Consider the following 7,268-nt stretch of genomic DNA (forward strand, 5'->3'; position numbering starts at 1 on the left):
ACAAGTGCAGTTTAAATATTGTCAATGGGCAAAGTTAGTTAAAATTAACATTCAGGTTGGACAATGTTTTAACTGTTGTCCTGCAGACAGTCACTTACTAATTTTAATATTTGAAAATAATAAAAACAACTGTTAAATAACAGCATACTAAAAAATAAATGAAAATTATGTAAATGCTCTATCCACTAAGCTTTTTTATGATGCACTTTGTAAAAGACACCAAAAGTTTGTGTAGAATCAATTCATATAATAAATATAGTGTCTATATCCATTTAGTACAAGTAGAAAATCAAAGACATTAAAATGAAGTATATGGCTACAGGGACAAAGTATATTTCAATAATTTTATTAAAAAAAACAACAACTTTATTTTAAACATGTTGTGCCTTAATAACCCAGTGAGCAAGCCAAAAGGCGACAGTGGCAAGGAAAAACTCCCTGAGATAGCAGTGTGGAACATCATGGACCAAGGGCTGGAGCATAATCAGCGTAGTGGCAAAGGAAGAAACCTTGAGAGGAACCAGACTCAGCAGGGGCAGGCCATCCTCTTTTGGCTGGCACATATTAAAGTAACTATACATAGGCCAAATGTAATACAAGCCATCCATTCAACATTGTTACTGTGGAGATTATGTACTCAGTTGTTAAATAACATAATTGACTATTGACTGCCTGCATATGTTTAAAGCTTTTTCAGAACATTTTTTGAATTGATAGTTGAGAAGAATGTTGTCACTATTTCTAGAAGGGGAAAAGAAATAAACCAAATCACAAAAATGATACGTTTTCAGTAACAAGTTTCAATATATGCATTGTACATTACCTTTTTTAATCAGTTGTACACTTTAGAGAAGTTCATACCGCATACAATCTTTTGATTGGTATATGTGGGGAAATTATGACTTCGGTGAATTTCAGAAATCTGAAAATATTACATTCATTCAACAAAGTGCTATAAGTGAAATCTTAACATTAAACATTTCATAAATAACATGGACATGGTCTGTTAGCTTACCTTTTGTGGACATTTGTATAGGAATATGTGGACTTCAAAATATCAACATTGCTGCACAAATCTGAAAGCGTTATTATAGCGTTAAATTAGTAGATTAATCAGTGCTTGTATAAATGTCCACAACTTAAAATTTACTTCAATAAAACTTACCGTCTTAATAGTTGTGTGATTCTTTATAAAAGTCCATGGTGCAGATAATCTTGTGATGGATATATGGAGGAAGTTAGGACTTTGGTGAATTTCAGAAATCTGAAATTAATACATTCATTCAACAAAATGCTATAAGTGAAGTCTTCACATTAAACATTTCACAACTAATATAGACATAGTCTGTTAGCTTACCTTTTGTGGACATTTGTATAGGGATATGTGGACTTCAAAATATCAACAGTAGTTAGAGTTGCTGCACAAATCTGGAAGTGTACAATTAGATTAATCAGTGCTTGTATAAATGTCCACAACTTAAATTTACTTCAATAAAACTCACCGTTTTATTAGTTGTGTGCTTCTTTATAAAAGTTTATGGAGCAGAGAATCTTGTGATGGGTATATGGAGGAAATTATGACTTTCAGAAGTCATTCAGAATTTCAGAATTTCAGAAATCTGAAAATATTACATTCATTAATCAAAGTGCTATATGTGAAATCTTAACATTAAATATTTCATAACTAACATGAACATGGTCTGTTAGCTTACCTTTTTGTGGACATTTGTATAGGAATATGTGGACTTCAAAATATCAACATTGCTGCACAAATCTGAAAGCGTTATTATAGCGTTAAATTAGTAGATTAATCAGTGCTTGTATAAATGTCCACAACTTAAAATTTACTTCAATAAAACTTACCGTCTTAATAGTTGTGTGATTCTTTATAAAAGTTCATGGTGCAGATAATCTTGTGATGGATATATGGAGGAAGTTAGGACTTTGGTGAATTTCAGAAATCTGAAAATATTACATTCATTCAACAAAATGCTATAAGTGAATTCTTCACATTAAACATTTCACAACTAATATAGACATGGTCTGTTAGCTTACCTTTTGTGGACATTTGTATAGGGATATGTGGACTTCAAAATATCAACAGTAGTTAGAGTTGCTGCACAAATCTGAAAGCGTACCATTAGTAGATTATCAGTGCTTGTATAAATGTCCACAACTTAGATTTTCTTCAATAAAACTTACCGTCTTAAAAGTTGTGCGATTCTTTATAAAACTTCATGGTGCAGATAATCTTGTGATGGACATATGGAGGAAATTATAACTTCAGTTCGTTCAGAAATCTGCAGAGATTACATGCATATAACAAACTGCTTGATGAATGTGAAGCGGTTTACACAAAGACATATTGCCATTAATGTAGATAATCTGTTAACTGAAATTGACATGCTTTCATTCAAGCTTTGCAGACATAAAATCAAAAAAACCTTTTTTGATCAGCTTTGTGCTTCTGTAGAGGAGTTCATGGAGCAGAAAATCTTGTGATGGGTATATGGAGGAATTATGACTTCAGTGTTTCAGAAATCTAAAAAAAAAAAAATTACTGACAAAAAGGTAAGATAACACAGTTTATAAATCTGAAATTATATTGTTAGTTGATAGTGCCTTAAATATTTTCTTTTTAAACTATTAAAATGTACACAATCATGCCAACTTACCTTTATATGTGAAGTTTTCTAGATCATTTTTAGATGTTTTCTTGTAATCCTATTAATTTAATTGCATTTTATAAGACAATTCCAGGCAGTCTTTGTGGATGCTTCCTATGCAGATTGGAAGCATCCAGTGTTGTTTGGATGGCTTAGACTGGCAGAAATTAGATCAAAAACAAATTCAGCTAAAAACCAAAACCATTGTCTAAAATGAAGAAAAATCAAAAACACAAATTTAACAAATTGAATGCATAAACACTACAAAAACCTTGACTGGATGTAGCTTTGGAGCGCCAGAAAGAAGAGCAATTATGGGAGGTGCTGGTTTGTGCCCGATGAACAATGGATGGAACTTGGTATGGAATGGTCAGGACTGTATAGACCTTGGAATCTCAAGATGTGCGTCACATTGTACGAACAAAAACAGAATAGACGGTGTAGTTATATACATTTCTTAGTTCAGCGTGCTGCTTAAATCAGACATATTACCTTACATGAGTAAACCTTTCTTGATAGCATACTAGTGGACTTGCAGAAATTACAACAGATGAATCATTTTCTTATTGAAATGATTTGAAATAAATGGTCTAATAACATACCGTTTTCACTTGTGAACTTGAACAGACCTTCATGGACCTCAATCTCAGATTAATTGTAGCGTGGTAGGGGCACAGAAAAGAAAAATGCAGTTATACAGTCTTCATTATGTGTCATAAATGTCAATTACCTTACTGAAACTAGTATTGCTTCATGGTAACTATAATAAGTTGAAACAATTTCAATTGTAACATTTTCTGCATCTTTAATATAGACATGGTCTATTAACGTACCCTTTTCAGTTGTAGGACATTGCACATGTTGACTGTATCCATGGACTTCCATTAGTTTCCCAATTGAAGATGATGTTAAGAGGTCCTCATTGAAGTCACCCATAATTACTTTCTTTCCTGGATGTTTTTCCAGCTCAGTAATGACATGTAACAGATTTTGTCGAAACACATCAATTTGATATGAATTAGGCCTGTACAGCAGAGCAGCATTCAAACTGAAATGTGGAACTGAGAAGTACAAACATTCCAAATTGCAAGGTTCTGGAATGATGACTTTAAAAAACATGTTTTCACAACAGTAAATAGCAACTCCACCTCCTCGCTGTAGTTTTAAATTACTGAAAAGTGGAGTGCTGTTGTCATAGCACTTAGCTCTTGGATTATGCTTGAACATAAATCCTGGTATTTGTACTTGGTCTTCAACTTTTAGCCATGTTTCAGTTAAACAAATACAATCTGCATTCATAAGTTGTCTGTGAGCTTGAATATCTTGAACATGAGCTTGAAGACTTTGCACATTGTGAAGAGCAATTGTAAATATACCAGGTGTCTTTGAGAAAGTGTGACTTTCTAATGGAAATTTTGGTATATTTTTCATTGCCAAGTCAATTTGATCATTACAGTAGATTACAGACTCCTTGAAGTTTTGAATTATTAGTCCATTGAGAGTTCTCACACGACTCAATGCAACATATGCTTGTCCTGAAGTAAAGATCTTGTCAAGGGATATGACAGCTTTATCTACTGTGAGCCCTTGGACTTTGTGAACAGTGCATGCCCATGCCAGTCTAAGTGGAAATTGGCGTCTTAATCCACCGTTGGTTGTGACTTGATCTTCTTGAACTTCAATTACTGTAGAATTTTGGGAAAATCTATGTCGTTGGTTTGATCTCTGAATTTTTCCCACATTTGGATCATCAAATTCCACATGAATGGCTGATGGAAAGTCATCATCATAATCATCGTCCTGTTTTTGACTTCTGCTAATATGGACAACTGTACCAAAGGCTCCATTCACAAGTCCATCCGAAACATCAATATTTTTCTTTAACATAACTCTTGCTCCAACACCCAAGGAAACACATTTAGCCAAACATGAGTTGAAAACGGTTAAATGAAATCCAACTTTTTTTTTCAATCCTTTCAGTTTTTGGATTTCTCACAAAATCTTGAGCTCGAATACTGATTGCCTCAGGACAAACCTCATTTAGTCTCTGAATATTGTATTCATCAACCTCTTTATTTGTAGGAAATATATGAACATCCCCGCATTCTTCTCCTGTTTCGCGTTGCTTCAACATGTTGATGTCACTTGAGCTTAGAGGTTCATTTTTTTTACGAACTCTCAGACGATTTAAGGTTTCAGCAAAAGTTACATCTTGTTGCCGAACAACTTCATTTAATTCAGCAATTTCAAAGTTGTTTTCCCAAAGGTTCACTCCTTTTGTATCAGCATAGAGTGGAGTTCCTTTGACAGGCGGCAGCTGATAAAAATCTCCTACAGCTACAAGACTTACTTTTCCAAAGAGGGAGTAATCACCAGTTTGTTTGATTTGTCTCAATCTCCCATGAACATATGACAAAAGGTGATGGTCAACCATGGATACTTCATCAATAATCAAAATCTGCAAACATCCAAGTTTGGAACGCAGAGAATTGATTTTGTCATCACTTAGTGGTTGATATGGCAGTTTGACATTAGCACCAATTGAAAAAGTGTGGTGTATGGTAGCAGCGCCAATGTTGTATGCGGCTACTCCAGTTGATGCACATAAAATCACACTCCAATCATCAGGGTTGTCAGACAGCTGAGACAAGAGTCTAGAAGATTCATAGCATATTGCTTTAATTAAATGGCTTTTTCCTGTGCCTGCTCCACCAGAAACAAACAACCGAAACGGTTCAGGGTTTTCTCCATGCAGTTTTTGTAAACACCAGTCGTGAACTTTGTGAAATATTGCAGACTGTTTAGCATTTAATGATCTTAGTAAACCCAATGCTTCATCTCGAGACATTGTAGCATTACTGTTCTCAATTGTGAATGCAGTTCGAGGGTTCACTACAAGATCTGGAATAAGTGTGTCAGAATCATCTTCTTCAGGAAGTACGTTATTCTTCTTTAGCTCAATACATTCATGGCGCTCCTTCTCTGTTTCAGGACACAATGCAGCCCAAGCATCTTCCAAATCAACACCCAGCTCCAAAACCTGTTGAGCTCTGTCCATTTCATCGCTGTCCTTTTCAAACAGTGCTCTATTAGAATCAACAATAGATTTTACTTCAGTCACATTACTTCCACATTTCACAGCACCATTGTTGTAGAAATCATCATAAGTGTGGAACTTCTCAGGCTTCAGCTGGCAATCTTCATAATGTGGTTAAAAAAGTTGTAGCAGTGAATGGTAGTACTTCTCAGGATCTTTTGTTGGTGAAAATCTTGGATACCTTATTACTGCAGGTTCAGTTCGAGTAATTCTTACCATATAACCACAATTGTTGTCAAGCTTGATCACATTTTCTTTGTTTTGTGAAGATAGCTCAGATGTTGACAATATCCTGTATTCTGAACAAAAACTGCCCAGACATAGAATCTCAAAATGTTCTGTTTTTGGTCTACTCTTGTATCGGTCAACCAAACTATTCATCCAAAAACAGTTTTCTTCACCAGAATGGTCATCTTTGTTTTGGAGAACACGCAAAGGCAAACTCATCTTCACAGGATCGGTTCCAATTGGAATAAACTGGACTTTGCAAGAGCATTCTTTCAGGTGCATACCTGTTAGGCGATACATAGCCTCTTGTGCTTAAACTTCTCTGTTGTGTAGATATACACTTCCCAACATTTTTAATGATGATCTTGCTTCAAGATTTCCATTCATAGCTTCATCTTGTGCACGCTGCAACAACAGTCCCATTTCTTGTTCTGCTTTTGTGATGTAACTAATAATATAAACCACTACAGAGTAAGCATCTGTGACATACTGGATATCCATGTTGCCTTGCCATGCGCGCAATAAACAAGGGTTATATTGATTTACCCAAACATCTTTTGGACTTCGTTTCAAGACGACACTCTTCTTTTTAGAACATTTCTTGTACGCCTTCTCAAACACAGCTTGATTGATTCCAATGGATTGGAAAAAGGCATCTGTTGAATCAAAATTGAATTCAGATTCTGTTAACGCAGTTTTGATTTTCTTCAGAATTGCACTTGCAGTGTCATTTCCATCATTGCCTTTCAAGTCATCTCGTATGGCTCTAGTTATAAAGGTGCGGCTAGATGGAGGTCGTGGAAAATTAAATCAACACACAGTGTTTTTCTTCCGGCATGTCTTGGAATGTCTGCTGCTGTGCTTTTGAACACTGTTCACAGTCTCATACAGTTCAGTGTCATCATCTCCTGGTGTCTCACAAGTGATGTAATGATCTATGAAAGCAGCAACCAAAGCATCATTGTCTTCATTGTCTTCATTTAACTTTGGAGCATTTTCAACCCAAAACAGACAATGAACATGAGGAGATCCATGCTGTTGAAACTCTACACAATAAAAGTAGTCTTTGATCTTTCCAATAGGTTGAGCGGGTGACATAATGACATCTTTCAAAAAACAATGCCATCTATAATCAAACATCCTTGCAGCAGTGACTGGGTTTCGTCTAATTAGTCCACATTTCTCAGACCAGTCAAGCTCATCAACACTGATATTTTTCTGTTCTTGCTCCAGGATGGTGTTGATCATTTCAGGCCATCTGAGATCAGCAGAGCTAA

The 7,268-nt window shown here is 35.2% G+C and overlaps 1 long non-coding RNA gene across 3 annotated transcripts; it reads right to left on the bottom strand.

Annotated features, from left to right (window-relative positions):
* Positions 1-348: 348 nt before the first annotated feature.
* Positions 349-2,748, bottom strand: LOC143741336 (uncharacterized). Of its 3 annotated transcripts, none has more exons than XR_013205012.1 (7): positions 2,676-2,748; positions 2,203-2,300; positions 2,056-2,126; positions 1,864-1,962; positions 1,358-1,428; positions 824-922; positions 349-741 (listed from the first exon to the last, which is right to left on the bottom strand). It is a non-coding gene; the product is annotated as an uncharacterized LOC143741336 (long non-coding RNA). The 3 variants fall into 3 exon arrangements; XR_013205014.1 differs by lacking the exon at positions 2,676-2,748 and adding an exon at positions 2,445-2,557; XR_013205015.1 differs by lacking the exons at positions 349-741; positions 824-922 and adding an exon at positions 1,175-1,264.
* Positions 2,749-7,268: the final 4,520 nt, after the last annotated feature.

Source organism: Siphateles boraxobius, unplaced genomic scaffold (genome assembly GCF_051911475.1).
Source record: "Siphateles boraxobius isolate OS27281-9 unplaced genomic scaffold, OSU_SipBor_1 189, whole genome shotgun sequence".
Classification (NCBI taxonomy): Eukaryota; Metazoa; Chordata; class Actinopteri; order Cypriniformes; family Leuciscidae; genus Siphateles; species Siphateles boraxobius.